The 21281-nt window shown below is 40.4% G+C and overlaps 1 protein-coding gene across 1 annotated transcript in view; it reads left to right on the top strand.

Moving 5' to 3' along the window:
- Positions 1–21281, top strand: part of ctnna2 (catenin (cadherin-associated protein), alpha 2) — a 508039-nt gene that overhangs the window by 363961 nt on the left and 122797 nt on the right. The gene's annotated exons all lie outside the window — the stretch shown is intronic.

Raw genomic sequence — 21281 nt, 5'->3', positions numbered from 1 at the left:
TGACTGTGGTCCCAATTGCCTTGAGATCATTACAAGCTCCTCCAGTGTAGTTCTGGGCTGATCCCTCATCTTTGTCATTATCATCCTTACCTCATGAGGTGAGATATTGCATGCAGCTACAGACCGAGGGCGATTGATTATTCATTTTGGATTTCTTCCATTTCTGAATAATCCCACCAACAAAGTCTCCTTCTCACCAAGCTTCTTGCTGATGGTCTTGTAGCCCATTCCAGTCTTGTGCAGGTCTACAATCTGGTCCATGATGTTTGACAGCTCTTTGGTCTTGCCCATGGTGGTGGAGAGGTTGGAATTGAAGATACAGATTCTGTGGACAGGTGTCCACAGAATGCGTCGAGAATCGACACATTGGGTAAAGAAATACCCACTGTACCACACTGAGTAGTACACACCCTGGTGTGAAGCAATCTGGCACAGTCAAAACGAGATAACTTGTGAACCCGGTGTAGAGGGCAGATCCAGACTGTAATGTTTTATGAAGGTGTGTGGGGAGGCCCAGCCAGAGGCATCACAAACCTCTTGAAGGGAAACCCCTGCTAACAGGGCTGTAGAGGATGCCACTTCTATAGTTGAGTGGGCTCTTATCAGGAGGGGCAACGGCAAATTCGTAAGCTGAGGAAATAGCCTCTACTATCCATCTGCTGATAGTTTGTTTAGAAGCAGGGGAACCCTTCTTAGGTGACCCAAAACACACAAGCTGCTGGTCTGACTTCCTCCAGCCTGAGGACCTGTGTACGTAGGCCTCCAGAGCTCAGACCCGGATAATAGATGTAGCTCAGCTTGATCAGCCGACACATGCGGTGGAGGATGGAATGCCTGCAAGATTATAGACCATGCTACATTTGTAGGCACCTTAGGCACATAACCGGGTGGAGAATGGCTCTCACTCTGCCAGGAGTGAACTCGAGGCAAGAGGGAGCAACAGATAGGGCCTGCAGGTCCCCGACTCTTTTAAGGGATGTGATAGCTAGCAGGAAGGCTACCTTCAGGGTTGCATACTTCTCAGACACCTCGTCCAAAGTTCCGAAGGGTGCCAGGGATAACCCTTAACTGCCAGGTCCCACGTGGGGACCCTGGTCTGGACGACTGGCCTCATCCTGCTAGCTCCACGAAGGAAACATATTATAAGGGGGTGTCTCCTAAAAGTGCCCACCCCTAGAGGCGTGTGGAAGGCAGCTATGGCTGTCACATAGACCTTAACCCTCTGGGGTCTGAGCTGTTTTCTGGGCCCTGGAGGTGTTCTGACATGCTCTGACATTTGTGCTTATTTCTGTTACTTGTGACATTTTCATGGCTAAAATCTGATCACACTGTATTCAGCACAAACTCTGCTACAATAATATATCAGCAGCATGTATGTAAAAGTTTGTAGTTTTTGAGATAATAACATTTATGCGTGGTTTGTGAAAATACAAAAAAAATTCTCACTGAAATAAGGCCATGAAAACCATACTGATTATTTCTTCACAAGACTTTTGAAAATTGTATCACGTAGCCTAGGTTTTGCTCCAAAACTATGTGAAAATCATCCTGACTGCTCATTCAGATAAGACAATATATTGATTTAAAATTTGTACGACGTGTTTTGTGTGAGAAAGCTTTATGTGGGAGGTGTGATTACATCATTAATATGTAAGCTTTTCACACCTGAGAAAGACAAAGACCCTCCCCTAACGGCCCTATTAGGAGCTATCAGGCCCTATCATTCTGAGCAACCTTGCACAAAGAATGAGGAGATTTAAAAAAAGAATGGCTTTTTGATTGTTTGGATTTATTTACAACACAACATAATCCAAAGATACAAAACAAATGACAAAAAGCACTTATTGAAAACAATGATCCAAAGACAGAGACCTTTGTGCCATTCCTAAAAACATTGTACATACCTTTCATTTCCAAGGTGTTTGATTTTCACTTTACCATGTTCATGTACAGAGACTCATGTGAATGTTGAAGTCAGCAGGACTCAGTGGCATCTGGGCCCTGAAAGGAAAAAAAAAAAAGTGAGCATACTGATATCAAGAAAAAGGCCTGCACGATTTTGGGAATACATTTTAGATTTTTCTGGTTAAAATTGCTTTTTAAAATTCACAGAATATACACACACACACACACACACACACAAATGTTTCCAACAATATATAATAAACACCAGGTTTGTTGTGCCTTGTAGGCATAGGCTATGCGCAGTGCTGCATAAAATAATAATAACAATAACCTATAGCAGCCTGTAAATCATCCAAAAGATTTCAGTAACAACTAAGCTAGAGAAAAATATATTGATTATCATATGTTACTTAAAATGTTTCCATTTGTTATGATGATATGAAATGAGATAATAGTAAAAACATGAAGCCGTTTGGTGCGTTTTGCTTTTCAAACGCGATCGCGCTCCAAAATATGAAACATTATGGTTACCATATACATATCTACGTTTGAGCAGATATCCACAAACACAGTAACAGTAAACACGGGTCTAAATATTATAATATTCACCATATATCTAGAAACAGTTCAACTGCAATGTGAAATTTATGCAACAATAACAAACTAATATGTGAGAATTTCTTACCTTACATCTTTCTTGTCTTCAAATCACGTTCTTCTTCTTCTGAGGTAAATCCAATGTAAGCTCATGGCGCGTCTTTCAAACTCGACGAAAAGCAGATACTTGTGAAGTTTTTTCATGCTTTGTTTTTGAGGTAACGAGCACGTTCTCGTTCCATGTGGAGATTTGCATGTGAATATCTTTTGCGCGCGTGAGTGTGGTCAAATTAAAACTAATGAGCAAGCGTTTGAGATACTGGACATCTTGTTGGTTTTATACAAATTACTTAAACAGAGAATATTTGTTTTCAGTTTGAATCCGATCATTTAAAAGTACACACTTAAATGTTTATAAAGGTATATGGCTCATAAATGTGTGACAAGTATTCGAGTTTGGTTTCAGTTTAAAGACACGCTCAAGAAAAGAAAGTTCACCGCGACGGGGAGGCAGAAAGCACACCCTGTTTATTTTCTTTATTTTACAAAAGCACAATGTTTTGATTTGATTGTAAGTGGACACATACAAAAGTAGAAATATCACAGATTCTTTTTTTATATTTCTTTTTTCTGTATGACCATAAATGACAGAGTAATTTAAGTTTATTGAGCTACAATGTGAAGAAAATCCAGCAAAACGTGCGGGTGCATTTGTCGACCCCAGAGGTTAAGCATAGACGGGGAGAGCCCGTCAGAAAAGCGACTCTGGAGGAACTCCAGCACTGAAGCCACTGGGCAGTTATCTGGGTCCAACTGATATTCTCTCCATAAAGTGAATGCATTTCATTTTAATGAATACAGTTTCCTTGTGGAGGAGGCTCTAGAGTTTAAGATGGTCTCAACAACCTCTGTTGAGAGACCAGCATTTACGAGTTGGTCCCCTTCAGGGGCCAGACCCACAGCTTCCACAGCTCCGGTCGAGGATGATATATTGTGCCCCCGGCCTAAGATAGAAGGTCCCTCCTGATAGGAATTTGCAACGGAGGGCCTGCTAGGAGAGCTATTATGTCTGAAAACCATACTCAGGGCAGCCAGTACGGGGCTACTAGGAGCAGGCTGATCCCGTGCTGCTGGACCCTCTCTAGAACCCTTGGGAGCAGAGCGATTGGGGGAAATGCGGACAGGCGTTGCATCGGCCACGCCTGCACCATGGCGTCCAGTCCCATGGGAGCTTGATGTGTGAGGGAAAACCAGAGCGGACAGTGTATGTTCTTGTGAGAGGCGAACAGATCCACTTCCGCCTGATCGAAATTCTTCCATATCATGTGGAGTCTCCATTCCCCAGGCCTCAGCCCCTCCCTCGACAGGATGTCTGCCCCCACATTTTTGTCGCCGGGAATACACATTGCCCTGATTGAGAGAAGTTTGCCTGGGACCACAGAACAACCTGGTGCGCCAGTCTGCATAGAGGGCATGATCTCAGGCCCCCCTGACGATTTTTATATGAGACCAACGACATATTGGGCCCTATTTTAACGATCTGAAACGCAAGTATCAAGCGCGAAACGCAAGTAACTTTGTGGGCAGGTCTTGGGCGCTGGTGCTATTATACCTGCGGGATAAATGACTCTTGCGTACGACGCAAATCTAAAATGGGTTGGTCTGAAGTAGCTTCATTATTCATAGGTGTGGTTTGGGCGTAACGTGAAATAAACCAATCAGAGCGACATCTCACATTCCCTTTAAGAGCAGGCGCGCTTGTTCCATGGCGGATTGCTATTATAACGGCGGATTCGCCAGGCGCACGCCAGGAGCGGTTCACAACCGAGGAGGCCGACGTTCTCATCAGGGCCGTAAAACACAGAGAAGTGACACTGTATGTGGATGGGAGAAACCCACCCAAATTAGCTTCGGTTAAACAGGCGTATAAAAATTTGGGTAAATGTGTAAGCCAGATTTATGCCTATTTTTTCACATCTTCATGGACCTAAACAATGATTTCCCTCGTGTGTTAATATTTTTCCTTGTAATAATGTATGGTTTTCTAAAAATGAGAACTGCTGCGTTTGTGTGTAGATGAGATAAGCAAAGTGCATGCGCGTTGTGCACAATCTACATTGATTATGGCCAAGCATGCACCCTTAAAATAGCATATGAATAATATGCGCAACGCGCCACTGACTTTAGACTAGGTTTTTCCTGGTCAGTGGCTGAATTGTTTTCTAAACCTGCAAAATAGCACCAGGGAATGTTTGCGCCGGAACACGCCTCCTCTTTTCGCTGAACTGCCCCCGGAAGCGCAAGTTAATTTCCTAATTTACAGACGTGCATCTGTGGAGGGAAAAGTCAGCTGTGGCCGGGTGCAAAATAGGAATGATACATGCGTCGGTGTACAAAGTAAATTGCGCTGGGTGCAAGATAAAGGGCCCATTGTCTGTTTGTACTAGAACATGATGGCCCGGAAGGAAATGTCTGAGAGCCAGAAATTCTGCCAACATCTCCAGGCAATTGATGTGCCAAGAGAGATGGTGGTCTTTCCATGAACCCCTGCTGTAGCGGCCCTCCATGACCGCTCCCCAGCCTGTGAGGGACGCATCCGTGGTCACTATTTTTCTCTGACACGGTGCTCCCATACACAGGGCCTTGGGACAGGAACCATGGTTTCTTCCACATGACCAAAGAATGAAGGCATCTGCATGTTACTCTGCACGGTTCCCCCTCGGAGAAAACCCTCTGGTCCTGAGCCACCACTGCAGGGCCCTCATATACAGCAGGCCAAAAGGTATTACGTTGGACTCTGCTGCTAGAAGACCCAGAACCTTTTGAAAATGTTTGACAGTGATGGTCTGGCCTAGCTTGATGCTCGTGACTGTGGTCAAGATGATGTTTATACGAGCAGGAGACAACTGTGCCCGTAACTGAATCCCACACTACTCCTAGGAATGTCGTTCGAATGAAGAGCAATTAGTGAACTTTTCTTGACATTGAGTCTTAACCCCAAGCACTTCAGATGGCTTCAGATTCAGAACCCGGATTCCCTCTCTTGAAGAGGAACCTGCTCTATGGCTTCCTTTGCTAAGAGGGACTGAACTTCTTGTTCCTGACCCGACCCTGCTCAGGGCTGAGAAGCGTGTGAACCACCCCACTGAATTTCGGTGGACGATACTCGAACTGGAGTCTGTATCCTTTTTACATTGTGCGTAGGACCCAATGAATATAAATGAGCATTGGAGCTCGATAATCTGGAAGAGAACGGTTTACTCCAGAATCTCGACACCTTGGTGTGGAGATCAATGAAGAAAGGGAGGCTCCGGCGCGAAGGCTGCGACTGGGTTTGCAGGAAGCGCTCATCGAGTTTACTTTTTTTAGTCGCTTCCTGCTTTTCAGATGGCCATTCAATATTTAATTTAGCCACTGCCCTGGTCACAACCTCCAGTAGCTCCTCGAAGGCAGGAGATTGAGGTGGCGAGGTCTCTCCTGCCTCGATGCACAAAATTTATAACTCCTCAGACCCAGATAGTTTGAGCATTGGGTCCTCGTTCTGGGCGAAGAAGCCGCAGAGCAGGCTTCCGACTCCTGAACGGAACCGATGGATCTGGCTGCTGATTGCTGAGAAAGGGCCGAAGCCGTCTCAACATCATCCACCAGCTCCATCTGCGAACCCCATGAGTGAAGACGCTGCGCTGCCATGACAGACGCGGGTCCCGACCCACGGGGAACACAAGCCTGACCTGATTCATCGAACAGGGCCAGACAGGATCCGCTCCCTGCAGCGCATCCTGAGAGGCAGCAAATCACAGTTTGTACAGAAAGTTCGCCCTCGAGGGCTGCCCATGCATGCTCCACCCCCAGACAAACAACAAAAAGCGAGTGTGTGTCACCCTCGCTCAAATAGCACGGGCAAGGGGATGCAGACTGCCTGAATTGTTTCTCCTTATTTGCCATGTATATCTAAATAAATATATATATATATATATATATATATATATATATATATATATATATATATATATATATATAGAGAGAGAGAGAGAGAGAGAGAGAGAGAGAGAGAGAGGGATAAGGGATGATATATTGTGACTTTCAGACAAAACAACACCAAATAAGACAGTACAGCACACAGAAAGATTGCTGAAGATCCGAAAGCTGATGCTGTTGTGATCTGGCGTCCTTTTTTAGCTTACCGCATCGCCGTCACATGCGACGTCACGAGTGACGTAATGACGCAACACCAATCGAGATTGGACTAGTTCTATACGGGCTCCAGACGCGTCACGCTGAAGGCGTTCCCCAATGTGTCGTTTCTCGATGGAGCGCAAGTTCCCTCGAAAGGGAATCTCTGTTCCACATGGGCACATAACCAATCTGTGGGAGGTAGAATTATTGCTGGTTGGTAGGGGATCAAATACTTATTTCACTCAGTCAAATGCTAATCAATTTACAACCTTTATATAATGTATTTTTCTGTATTTTTTGGTTGATATTCTGTCTCTATCCGTTAAAATAATCTTACCATAAAAAGTATAGACCCTTCATTTCTTTGTAAGTGGCAGAACTTACAAAATTAGCAGGGGATCAAATAATTTTTTTTAGGTAGGTCTAGGTCTAGTTTTCAGGTACAGAAATTTGAATAAGGTAATCAAATGTGAAATAACACTGCATATTCATCATTGTATAAATTAAATATAGATGGATCTTTGTAAAATTACAAAAGTTATTCTGTCTAGAGCAGTGAGTGATTTATTTGACCTTTATGTTTAATTAACATAAAAACACAGCAGCAGGTTTATTAGACCCTTTTAGACCGAATGCACGGATTTGAATGTACCGTCTGTGTTCACTTGAGATATAACTGACTATGTTTATTAGGATACTCGCCAAGATGGGCATTTTTACAAAATTTTGTGTGAATTTGTCCGTTCAAGCGCAAGGCGTGAAAGAGAATTCAATTCAGTATTCACAAGCTGTATGAGACAGCAAACACTAAGACACGGTTTTCGATGCGCAAGCTTCGGATGTTGCCGTTCATGAAAATTATTGACCTGCAAACATCCTGTAATAATGTAGAGAACCACTCGCTATACATAAATCACAAAACAGTTCATGTTTAACTTACATATATGATTTAGATTTAATCCAAATGACACGTGTGCTGAGTGAACCATCAGCAATCAAGAGCATGCAACAGAAGTGCGCTCCCTCTCTCTCTGAATCAATGTCTTAGTGATCGACCATTGTTCTCTCTCTCTCTCTCTCTCTCTCTCTCTCTCTCTCTCTCTCTCTCTCTCTCTCTCTCTCTCTCTCTCTCTCTCTCTCTCTCTCTCTCTCTCTCTCTCTCTATCACCGTCAGTTAACGTTAATAATACATGCCTCGTTTTAGTTTCTTTGCCATTGACATTCGACCAAACTACAAAATTTACTCTGATGTCTGTGAAAAGGGATGCTGAGATTTATGCTATATATATATATATATATATATATATATACATATATATATATATATATATATATATATATTAGAGGTGGGCATAGATTAATTTTTTTAATCTAGGTTAATCTAGATTAATTTTGAAATTAATCTAGATTAATCTAGATTAAAATGGCTCATTTGAATTCTGCCGAAGGCATTCAGAATATGTGTGCTACCCAAATAATGACTATAAAAGTAGGCTAAGTCTTTGAGAACGGGTTTCTCAAGCCAGGTGGCGCATTAGACCAGGGGCTCATCTCCTGTTTCCAAAATGCATCACAAACTGCTTGTTCTACTGATAGACTGTAAAAAGTTACTACTGTACTGTTACCGTCCGTAGGCAACATTAGGTAGGCCTATGTTATTATCAACTACTATAGGCTATCAATTAGGGATGGGTGATATGGCCTAAAATCTATATTGTGATATACATTGCAGCCTCTTGCGATAACGATATACAGTATATTATAATAAAACCATTTCAGAACAGGTTACACAGACCCTGCTAAACAACTGCTAATTTTTTTTTAAAGGGTATATGTAGTTTTGAGAACATATTGTGCAAAACTGTAAGTATACAACATCATTTTGCAGATAAATAAAATTTAAGTACACTAGCTGCAGAGATCTTAAGGTCTAATGTTTATTATAGCTTTGAGCTTATGAAACCCCAAATTTAAAGTTATAATATTGTCTAACTGATGTCTTTTCAGTTAAAAAGAAACACAACAAGGATTCTTAAAATCGGGCGTAGACAGAGATTATGTGTTAACGTTACACCACTAGATATATTGGAATGAGAATAATACGCGCGCGCTGGTATTCAGTGATGTCATGTTTCGTTTTGAATTTGAGGTGGTAGAACGGATTAGTCGTGTGTGAACTTACCGAACCGTTACCCCACACACTCGGATAGTTTGCTGCTGTTTGTCGGACGGCTTAAATCCGAACCAAGTCCAAATAATGGATGTCGCAGCTTTCACTTTCAGCCGTGTTTGCTTAAAATGACGACGAATATGCGTTGCAGCCGGGTTTACCTCGCGGCCGCGGGTAGATTGCGTCATCATAGCTTGTGTAGTAGAGCCATCTCCCAACCCAACTTGGGGAATAGATTAACGGCGATATTTTTTTTTATCGCGCGATAAGAGTCTCGCGTTAACGCAGCGCGTTAACGCCGATAACGGCCCACTACTAATATATATATATATATATATATATATATATATATATATATATATATATATATATATATATATATATTGTCTCCTTATAGCATGATGAATAGCACCTTTGTGATCAAACTCCCATCAGGGACAATACATATTGGATAGTCATTCTTTTAAACATGCAAAAAAAAAAAAAAAAAAAAAAAACCTTCCCAAATGATTAATGCTGTGTTATGTAGTCAAGTTCCCCATAAGCTCAATATTCAGACCAGCTATTTTGTCTGTCATTAACATCACAAAGCAATTTGTCATTACCAGTCAGTCGCTGTCATCATGGTTGCATATAAATCTCGCTCATGAATCACTGGTTGAATCATTCAATGAATCATTTTTTGATGTGTGATGTCCCAGTCTCTATCTGCCATTGTCAATATTGTTTTTCCCCCTCTGTCTTTAAATGACACTGTCTTGTCACACAAGTTTACTTTTGTGGGCAGGTTTTCATGTCGCCTGACAATTAACAGCATTTCCTATTAAAGAGCCTCTATGGTAATGTGTTATTGAGCCCAGCGGTGGCTAAAGTGGGGTCTCTGGGTGTATAATGTGGTTAATGTCTAATTGGCCCTCTGCTGAGATAATGTGGAAGGATGACAATGAAGGGTCAGGCCTGACCGAGGCTTACACTGCCTGGGGGGAGGGAGGGAGCGAGGGAAGGAGGGAGAGAAGGGACCATAGAGCTTACCATGAGCTGGAGCTTTCACCAGACAGCTGATCCCATTTTGTATAGCTAGTGGAAGGGAGGAGAGAGGAGAGAGTGTTGTGCATTGGTTAATGATCAGTACTGCCAACTGTAAGGTTGCTGGTCTGATGCCCACTTGGAGTGAATCATGGGTCATCGCCATTGTTCCCTTGACCAATGCACTTAACCTCATTTTGCTCCAGGGGGATTGTTGGTTTATGGTGTCGTTTTGGTAACACTGTGTGCAATATGTGGAAATCCCACTGGCCCTGGTCCTGTGATCGTAAATAAAGATTCTGGATGGAGGAAGAGACAGGAAAGATTTGGATAGATGGATAAACTAGAAATTATGCATTTTTTGTGTGTAATAATGAAAATATGTATGTATTTATTTATTTAATGTTAATGTTTTAGTTATTATTCATGAACAAAAATATTTTATAAATATTACAAAAATACTGATATTGTACTAATGTCAAAATAGCATTTTCTACAATATTTACTTTTTTAAATTAATAGTCTTTCATTTATTATTGTATCCATGTAAGCTACTTTTTAAAATAAACTTTAATTTTAAAATCTATAAGAAAGAAAAATCTAAAATATTCTAGTAAGTTTGATTGTTTTAATACATAATAATAATAATAATAATAATAATAATGTAGTATGTATTATAAATGAAAATAATATAATACAAAATGTTATACAAATCTTACAAATTATACATATCGTTTTTTATTCTAACAACAAAAGTATTAAAAAAACATATAAAATATGTATAAACTTGTTACTGTTGAAATAATAAATGTATTTTGAAAAAAAAAAAAAAAAAAAAAAAACTCCAAATGTGTTGTTGTTTTACTGACCAGTGGGGAGAGCTGTTTTTTTAATTACCTCTAATAAGTGTTGTGCATTCATGAAACTAAAGCTGCAGTAGAAACAGAGCTGACCTTTGACCAGCCCTATGAAAGACTTGTAACCACACACACTCAAAACAATTTCCGCTATAGCAGCGAACCAACACGTACATGTCACCGATCATCGGAGCATAACTGGACTCCATCAACACAGAATTCACTTCAAGTGGTATAAAGCACTCACTTTTGTGTGTATGAGTGTGTTAGAGAATTTAGCCAGATCCCAGGGGAATGTGCAGTGCTGTATGTGCTCAAATAAGCACCTCCCAGTTTCCCAAATGCGAAAATCAATAAAACTTCATCTTTACAGTCTTGGATATTTGCCTGGTGGGAGAATGTATCACGTAGAGCTGTGTGGGAGTTCCCATTGGGACCACATGTATATGTCTTCGCGTGTTTGTGTCTGTCAGAATAATTATATTTCTCAAGTGGATAAACTTGAATCTCCAGCTCCCTAGCAGATACTGAATTAAAGCAAGTTGAAATAGAATTGTGGAAGCCTGTGTTCAGTCCATCAATTATTTTCCAAACCAGCAGTAGACACAGTAGGCTGTATTATAGTAATGATTATGATAAGATGCAGGGCCATGCTGAGGGTTATGGGTACTGGCTGCATCAATGACAACTGCTTGAGGGTGGCTAGACAGGGTTGTTCAACAGAAATCCAGAGTAGACAAGTATAGCAGTGTGATCCTAGCTTTTGTTTTGGACTGGAGTTGTTTTGCTTACATGCTATACTCCAGTAAGTGTGGAAAGACACTAGGAAGCCGGGGGTTGCTGTTAGTGTAAATCACAGACCGAGGCTCTCTGATTCTTGCATTCAGATAAGAGTACCCTGAACTTCTTTTACGAAAATCGTATTTCTATGTCTATGTATGTTTTTTTTATTTTTTTTTGTATTTCTCTTCTGTAAAGCACTCTTGTAAACACTTTTTAAAAAGGTGCTATATAAATAAAGCTTTACTTACTTACTTACATACAGCTCTTAGGCACACACACTCTACTTCTTCACCATGTATGCAAAGCCATTTCATGGGATTTGCACCAACTTTAAGTTCTGCCCACCTCTTCTCATCAAAAATTAATTTTGTTCAGGTGCTTTTTCTAAACTGGGCTGTACCTCACTTCTAATTTCCACTTTCATCTGTCTGTCTGTCTGTGTGAGAGACTTAATCACTTTATCTGATGAACAGATTTAATTTAGGCTTTTGTTCACATATAAACATTGATCAGCGAACATAAACAGAAGCTCAACGAACCTGCTTGATGGGCGAGAACAAACCTCTTGTGAAAGCTCAAACGTCCTGCGTAACACACGAAATTGAATCTCATTGGTTCTTGCGGAAGCTCAAACATCCTGATTAACATGAGAATGAACCTCATTGGTTCTTGAGGAAGCTCAAACATGCTGCATAATACATGAGATCAAACCTCATTTGTTCTTGCGGAAGCTCAAATGTCCTGCTTAACATGAGAATGAACCTCATTGGTTCTTGCTGAAGCTCAAACGTGCTGCGTAACATGAGAATGAACCTCATTGGTTCTTGCTGAAGCTCAAACGTGCTGCGTAACACGAGAATGAACCTCATTGGTTCTTGCTGAAGCTCAAACGTGCTGCGTAACACGAGAATGAACCTCATTGGTTCTTGCAGAAGCTCAAACGTGCTGCGTAACACGAGAATGAACCTCATTGGTTCTTGCTGAAGCTCAAACGTGCTGCTATAAGATATTTGTAATTTGTAGTGATTACAATTTAGCTCAAAGGAATTATTAATTAATTTATAGGGAATTCAAAAGAGTTACTTATTACAACCGAGCAAATGACTCGTTCGCGGTTCATTTGAACTTAGCAAGGTAACTTAGATCAGAAGTTTAAGACATTAAATTTGTAAGCACAATAACACAAGTAATATTTCTCTTTAAAATACAAACAAGACTTTATTGATTATTCTAACACACATACAACTAATATCTAACACAGACACACACATTCATACGCGTTGCAGAAAGAAAGAGAGTAAGGAAAGATTAAGTTTTAAGAGTGAGTTTAAGAGTGAGATGATGTAATCCCAAGTTTCTATGCACTTATAAAACACAACCTGAATGAACCATCAATCATTAGTTTAACCCTTTTATCGTTTCCTAGGTTATTAAATCAGTATCAAATACACCAGTTCAGTTTAAGAGTCTGGAGGCAGTACTTGCTTGTCTTTGCTTTTGGGGATTCCCTTTTTGTTGCGTGTTTAGGGTTTTCCCGGTCCGTTCGTTGGCTGGTCTCCGTGCCTGATGTCTGGGTCACGTGGTCAGTCACGTGGCGTGCTGGCGGAATGAAAGTCTTTGTTTGAAGCTGGCTTTGCAGAAGAAACGTGGCTCGAAATCTTGTCGCAAAACTTAACTTAGAACCGAGACTCACAACGGAAAAGAAAGGAAACTAAGAAAATAAAGGAAATTGAGAAGAGTAGATGATGGCTTGAATGAAGCTGTTTAACCCATGTTCTTCAGATCTTGATTTGGGTTATTTCGTCTGCGCGTTTTACATGGTTACTTGTCTGTCTTAGATCTTCATCTCCCGCTGCATTTTTGGTTCTGCACTGAAACTCTAAACTTTGTTCTGGTGTTAAGATTTTAAACTCAAATGTCCGCCCAGCCTCCTGGATCAGTTCTAACCAATTAGACACTGTCTTTGTTTAGGAGGTGGCGTTCTCTTCACTTCTTATCATAAATCAAGCTTATCTGTGCTCTCCTTACTCTCTAAGCTCTAGCAAAGAGTACAGAGGCCACAGCTAAGACATTATTACTATTATAAGAATCCGAAACATTTTCCACAGATTTCAATCAAGCCATCCTTTGAATTAAGAACATATGATCACATCGATATGAAACACAACACATTTTCATTCAAAAATCTAACAATTATAACAATTACATGAATTGTATGGCATCTAAGCATATCAGATACACCCATCTATTGTAGGAACAATATAGAATCATGTCGTTGCATGATGCTTGATCTATAAGTCCATTGAAAATTGTTCTTGAATGATTTTATTTATGTTATAGGTAAAATCTCAGCTCTGTGGTTTGAAACGATTTTACACCCTGAGGTCTATCAGAGGTCCTTACGGAGGGGGGGGTCTGGAATGTTGTGGGCTCGAGCAGCTTCTGCTGTTATCTTGATCGGGCTGAATTGTGCTATCTCTGAGCCAATCATTCTTTTCCAAGCTATCTTACATTGACCAGTTCTTTTTTCTTTAGTTGGGCTCATCTTCTTTAAAGCTTGAATGGCCATAAAGTTCTTAGCTGGGGGTTTTCGTTGGTCAGCGGAGACTGGCTGGCTGGAGCCTTCTTTTATGGCTCTGGGGTTGGTGATTTGGTGTCTGAATTGTGCAGTTCTGTGAGAAATTATTTTTGAACAATTCACCTGGAAGATTCATTTGTGTTTGTTTCGCACTCAATCCTACACTGCGTAACATGAGAATGAACCTCATTGGTTCTTGCTGAAGCTCAAACGTGCTGCGTAACACGAGAATGAACCTCATTGGTTCTTGCTGAAGCTCAAACGTGCTGCGTAACACGAGAATGAACCTCATTGGTTTCTGCTGAAGCTCAAACGTGCTGCGTAACACGAGAATGAACCTCATTGGTTCTTGCTGAAGCTCAAACGTGCTGCGTAACACGAGAATGAACCTCATTGGTTCTTGCTGAAGCTCAAACGTGCTGCGTAACACGAGAATGAACCTCATTGGTTCTTGCAGAAGCTCAAACGTGCTGCGTAACACGAGAATGAACCTCATTGGTTCTTGCTGAAGCTCAAACGTGCTGCGTAACATGAGAATGAACCTCATTGGTTCTCGCAGAAGCTCAAACGTGCTGCGTAACATGAGAATGAACCTCATTGGTTTTTACGGAAGCTCAAACGTGCTGCGTAACACACCTCATTGGTTGAATGAACCTCATTGGTTATCGCACGTCAAGAGAACATGCTTGAGCTTCCGTTTACCACAGCTAATGTGTGAGTTTATGAATGTTCATATGAGAATAAAAGCCTAAATTCAATCTGTTCATCAAATAAAGTGATTGTGTCTCTTTAGACAATTTTGACTAAACCACTCAATTCTAATGGATAAGTCTCTTTATGAACTTTTTGAAGCATCAAAGTGGTAGTTGTGCAGCTGTTGATGGAGGGACAGAAATCTCTCAGATTTCATCAAAAAAGATCTTCATTTGTGATTTGAAGGTGAAATAAAGTCTTACAGGTTTGGAACGACATGTGGGTAATTAATGACATATACTTTGTGGGGGATCTATCCCTTTAATGTATCTATAGAAGCTCAGCTCAATGCTTTTAAAATGTGCAGTGTGCTCTGCAAGAGTCTTGCAAAAGAAATGTATTTTGAAGTGAGTCAGGCTTTCTGCTGCCAGAAACCTGAAATCATTGAAATCCCTTGTTCTTCTATGAGGTAGTACAACACGCATGCTAGGATAATAAGACACTGCCATTTATGTGCTTGTTTATGGTGCAAGGTGAACAAACAGTGCAGCGCTCTAATAAGTTTTAATCCTTTTAAACTTATTATGTTAACATTCTTTATGGGCATATTGGTGTTTTGATGGTTTATTGTAGGAGGCAACATATCTCGGGCAAGCCAGCCACTTTAATTACTGCAATGCTAACGCCCCCTCTCCTATTCCATGGCCAGCAACCTACAAGACACACACACACACACACACACACACACACACACACACACACACACTCACACACACTATCTTTCTCCATCTTAACCACCTACAGTCTTAGTATGCGACAGTTTTTTATTTTGGTCATCATCTCACCTGTTGTCATGGTTACCATCAGGGCTTTATTTCTAGTCAAATTCAGGCACCAGGCCCAATGCACTCTCACTCTGCTCAGGTCGAGTGGATCATTCTCATGCCCTCACAACCCATCCACAACGGCCAAAGCATCACACAGCGCATAATTTGCTCCAATTCTGAGGTTTGCCTGGCTTGCACTCGCTTCCTCTGTTTTCATGTGACGTTGGGCACACTTGTGTCAATCAACATCTGAAATCAACATTGAGTCACAGAACATGAGTGGAAGCGAGCGAGAGAAATAGATGCTTGTCACGATGCTGCTTTGTGAATGTGTGCTTGAGACAAAAGAAAATATAGAGTGTTTTACCATCGGTTGTTTTACATGCAGTGGGCGTCTTTCAAGAGGCTGTTGGGAAATGTGACATGCTTCTCTGATATTAGTTGAGAACAATGAAATACATCATAGCAGAGATTTTTACAAACACATTTTGATCATGATGCCTTCCTTCAGATTATGAGCAAATCAATCTCAAATGTGTTGTTGGGCTGTCGATTTAACGTGTCAATTTAATGAATTAGTTAAGGTGGAAAAATACAACTATTAACGTATTTAACAAACCCGCCCACCCCAGACCTTGTTCATCTTACATTTCATACAGTTGATTGAAGCTAATATAATGCAGGGCAACAACTCACTGTGTGATGGAGCCTATAGAATGCAGTTAGAATACTCCTAAAATTCAAGATATCAGTGCAAAAATGCCCCGTATGAGTTTTTGTCTCATATTTAGGCCTATATCATGGCATAATTCAGCAATATCACGAGTAACGAGTGCCATATCACACGAGTGCTGTTTTTGTCTCAAATAGCATGAGTGCAAGTGTGATTTTGATTTTATACAACAGTTCAATAAATAAGAAATTGTGTAAATTTAGCTTTTGCTTAATTTTGCCTATGAAAATATTACCTGTAAAGCCAGAGCAGATCTGTCGTATGTCTCCAAGCAACACAGAGCAGTGTTTAATTTCTAAATTATAAATGATCTTTTGGGGGTAATTTCTCTGACAAAAAAAAAAAATTATCCAGGCAAAAAGTCGGCAAACATTTCCAAATTCAGAATGAATGTTCACTATGCAGCATAACGAAAAATGTTGCTTAAGGTTTTCGACAAAAAAAACACAGAATGAATGTTCACTATGCAGCATAACGAAAAATGTTGCTTAAGGTTTTCGACAAAAAAAAATTGAAGAAGTGTTGTGAAAAGTATACTGTAATTTAACAGAATAACAGACATTCCTATTCAGATGGGATGGAATTTCTCAGAAGATGCAGTAAGCTGGAAAACACTAATTTGCTCTGTAATTTTTTCAGAGGTTGTGTGTAGGAGGAACACAGACATGTTTATATCAGATGAGATTAATTTCATAAAGAATGTCAGTGAAACATTCATAAGTTACACTTTATTTCGATAGTTCACTTTAGACATTGTAGTAAGTAACTTTGTAACTAGGCTACATGTCAACTAACTCTCATTAGAATAGTAGAAGAAGTTCGTTTAGGGCTACACTTAGAGTTCGGGTTAGTAGGATAAGTTGACATGTAGTTGCAAAGTTACTTATAGTTAGTAGAATGTCTAAAGTGGACTATCAAAATAAAGTGTTACCCATTAATTTACCTGATGCCGTATTCCAATAGGTCATTTGGTTAGTGGCATTGGACTGACTTCACAGGTTCCAGATACAAAATTTTATGCATTATGCGTGTCTCTCTTGTTTACGTCAACTCTTCAGAAGGCCACGGTTAATAAGTGCACATTCTTCTGACAGAGGCTGAAGTGGTCTGGATGCCTCTTACTGCAGTGCTTTGAAACACATACAGTCAGAGCAAAAACCTTTCTCCTCCTCTCTCAGATGTTGACAAGAAGAGCATTTTAATGAATATTTACTTTCTTCCTGTCTTTTTAGAAATTTAGACGCTCAGCTTTCTCTTACAGGGAAATCAAAGTCAATTATTGCTCTGCTTTTTGACGGCGTGATTCAGTCCTTTTGAGTCTGCTTCTCAATGAGAGATAGAAGACTCTTGAAGTTCTTGTCAAGGCCTCTACCTTGAGCTCCAACTTAGCAAAACGATTTAATCTTGATGGAGACGTGAGTTAGTGGATAGCACTTGTGTTCCACACAAATTGAGCTGTGGTGCTAATGTGGTTTTGGGAATTTGAACATGTCCTCTACATTGGTTCCTGTCATCTTTTCAGTTTAATCAATTGAAGTTCAAAAGTCCACATTCAGCTGTTATTGATGAGATCACTTCCAGGTTGGGCGCTATAACTTGTATAGATTTATAACTACCATATTGTGCAGAATCACATTTTCATTTTTTATCATCCGAAATATAATGCGACTTCTATTCCAAAGCGAATTGCTGTGCTACACTTGTTGTGTAGGACAGGGAACTAAAATACATGCTTATATTGTTTGTAAATGTTTCATTTTATTTAAAGGGGTGGTTGATTATGATTTCACTTTTCTAACTTTAGTTAGTGTGTAATGTTGCTGTTTGAGCATAAACAAGATCTGCAAAGTTACAACGCTCAAAGTTCAAAGCAAAGGAAGATATTTGCGTTTAAAGAAATCGTTTGTCCTACAAGAATCGGCTGGTTGGGACTACACAACATTCCTCCTGGGTTAGTGAAATCACTAACCCTAAGATTTACATAAACCCTGGCCCCGGGAACATGCTTTCCATGTTGAGAAGAGGAAAAGTTGTTGTAGTAGAGCACATTTGTGAGTCTGCTCAATCTGTCGCATCCGTCTTTTCACATGCAATACAGTACGTAACACAAATGCAATAGCATGTCACTCTGTATGCATCTTACAACAGTTCCCACTAGGGCTGTCACTTTAAGTTCGAAAATCGATTGCACAGTCAATCGGACCAACCAACGCAAGTTTCGAAAACGAAAATAGGGAATCGATTTTAACGGTCTTTTCTCGGGGCGCGTCCAGCTCGTCACGATACGACCGCAGCGAACGCACGTCACACAGCAACTGCAGGCGCTGACAAACACACATAACAGCAAATTATCTTTCTGCATAATGTTTCTCTTTTTACTACAAAACTGTGAATTCTGCCGGTATTCAGACAGTCTCATGCAAACAGATACAGATTTGGGCTATGGTCTATGGTCTACAATCGCCTACGTAGGTAAAATTTGTTTGACATTTCTAATCGTAAACACAGCCATGTTGTAGCCTGCAGTAATGTTTTTCATTGATGCTATGGCAGTCCACTCTGCTTATTGTTTTTCGAGAATGTTGCACTCCTGTTTGTCATTGTGCACGAAACTTCACGCCAATAAATCATCAGGAATATTTGCTGACTTGTGCGCGTCTCAAGCGCCCTCTTTACGTTCGTCCTAATGCCTGTTAGTTGTCCGTGGATTTGCCCATATTTGGCGTTTAATAACGAAACGTCTTTAGACATGGAAAATGGCTTTTAGAATCGATTCAATGAACACTTATGTCTCAAAAATCGAACAGGATTTTTTCCCTAGTTCCCACACAAGCGATTTATAGATTATCATGACAGGATATGCTGATCAATGACTTGAAGATAGTTAACTCCACATCAACAACATAAATTCATCAACTAACCATTCAGAAACTTCCTGTTGCATTCTACATGTTGTCACTTCTTCTTGTGTCTCTACATCATTGTCTGACTCCAGTTTAAAGGTCCCGTTGCATGCGATTCCATGTTTCAAACTTTAGTTAGTGTGTAATGTTGCTGTTAGAGCATAAATAATATCTGTAAAATTATAAAGCTCAAAGCTCAATGCCAAGCGAGATATTTTATTTAACAGAGGTTGACTACAAAAAACGGCTCGATTGGACTACACCCCTCTACTTCCTGCATTAGTGACATCACCAGAACCGTTTCTTGACTAACCTCCGCCCACAGGAATGCTCCCTCAACTCTACTGGCTACTTGCGCACTTCTTATAACTTAGCCTACTGTGTTTACTCAGCTCTTACAGTGATTTCTTCATCTTTTGTGTGATGTGCAATAAACTTTATTAAACTCATCAGTATATGTTTGATCATCATTCAGACAGCAGACTTGTAGGCTATTAATAAATAATGGATACATAGCCTACAAGCAGATGACAAATACGTTATAATAACCGTAATTAAACTACTAAACCATACCTGTTTCATCTCTATACAGCAATCTGACTCTGTAGGCATTATTGTCCGACTCGAAATGAACGCCGTTACTGAGAGTTTCTGATATTATCATCATTCCGTGAGATGAATTTTTCCTGACAGACTGAGCACGAGCTCATGAAGCTCCGCCCCCTGGGTCGTCCAGCAGCACCTCATTTGCATTTAAAGGGGACACACTGAAACGGCTCGTTTTTCTGAGCCCCAAAAAATGTCAATTTAAACATGCTGTAAAAAATGATCTGTTGGGTATTTTGAGCTCAAACTTCACATACACACTCTGGGGACATCAGAGACTTATTTTACATCTTGTGAAAAGGGGCATAGAACGGGACCTTTAAACATAAAAGGCAGAACAGTTTATGACATTTTAGTGCTTGTCTGTATGAGGTAATTGGTGCTGCTAACACACACACACACACACACACACACACACACACACACACACACACACCTTTGTGTCCGGAGCAACAGCTCATTTGCATTTAAAGGGACACACATGAAACAACACGTTTTTACTGACCCTCAAAAAGGGACAATTTTAACATGCTGTAAAAAAATATATATATCTGTGGGGTATTTTCTGCTAAAACTCCACATACACACTCTTGGGACAACAGAGACTTACATATTGTAAAAAGGGGCATTATACCACCCCTTTAACATAATTTTATATTATTTCTGAATATAATAATAAATGTGCATCTTTTCCCCCCTCACCAATGCAATTTTGACCTGGTGCAACTTATAGTTAGTTGGGACATATTGTCCGGAAAATACACTATATTTTTAATGTTGTGTCACAGATATATCGCCGTATAAACAGTATAGCAAAATCTCTACTGGACTACCTTTGTACCGTCACATCATAAAACCTGCCAGACACTTTTCTTCCATCATTTCCAAACTTTCCAGACTTGCTTTCTCTCATGTTTGTGTTTAGTTCATATGGCAGCATGTGATGAGCTGTGCATTTTCAAGCCAATCACCTATTAGTAGTTGTTAAGGGTCCAGAAAGTGGAGATCCCGGGGGCCGCTGGTATTTCTGAGGCTGTCCACACTTGGCAGTTGTGACTGCTGTTAGACTCTACTCCAGCTGCTGCATTGGCACACTAATGTTCCCGGTGCTCGTGCATCTCCATGAAGACATGTTTGGATCCTGTGTGGGCACTGACTCTCTCTCCAGCTCAGTCTAGTCCTCTGGCCTGCAGTATTCGGCCTGTTTTGCATATCCGGTGTCTGCACAACTTCAGCATGGAGGAGTGTAGTGGTGAGATTGGGTCCTGCTTTAACTATGAGCACGTTTGGCTATGTTGGCCTTAAATAATTTTATTCAGCAGAGATGCATTAAATTAATCAAAAGAGGCAGTAAAGAAATGTATAATGTTGCAAAAAAAATTATATTTCAAATAAACGCTTTGAACCTTCTGTTCATTTTGAACTTT

This window comes from Scardinius erythrophthalmus, assembly GCF_964197995.2.
Source record: "Scardinius erythrophthalmus genome assembly, chromosome: 3".
Lineage (NCBI taxonomy): Eukaryota > Metazoa > Chordata > Actinopteri > Cypriniformes > Leuciscidae > Scardinius > Scardinius erythrophthalmus.
This window is presented reverse-complemented; position numbering and strand designations above follow the sequence as displayed.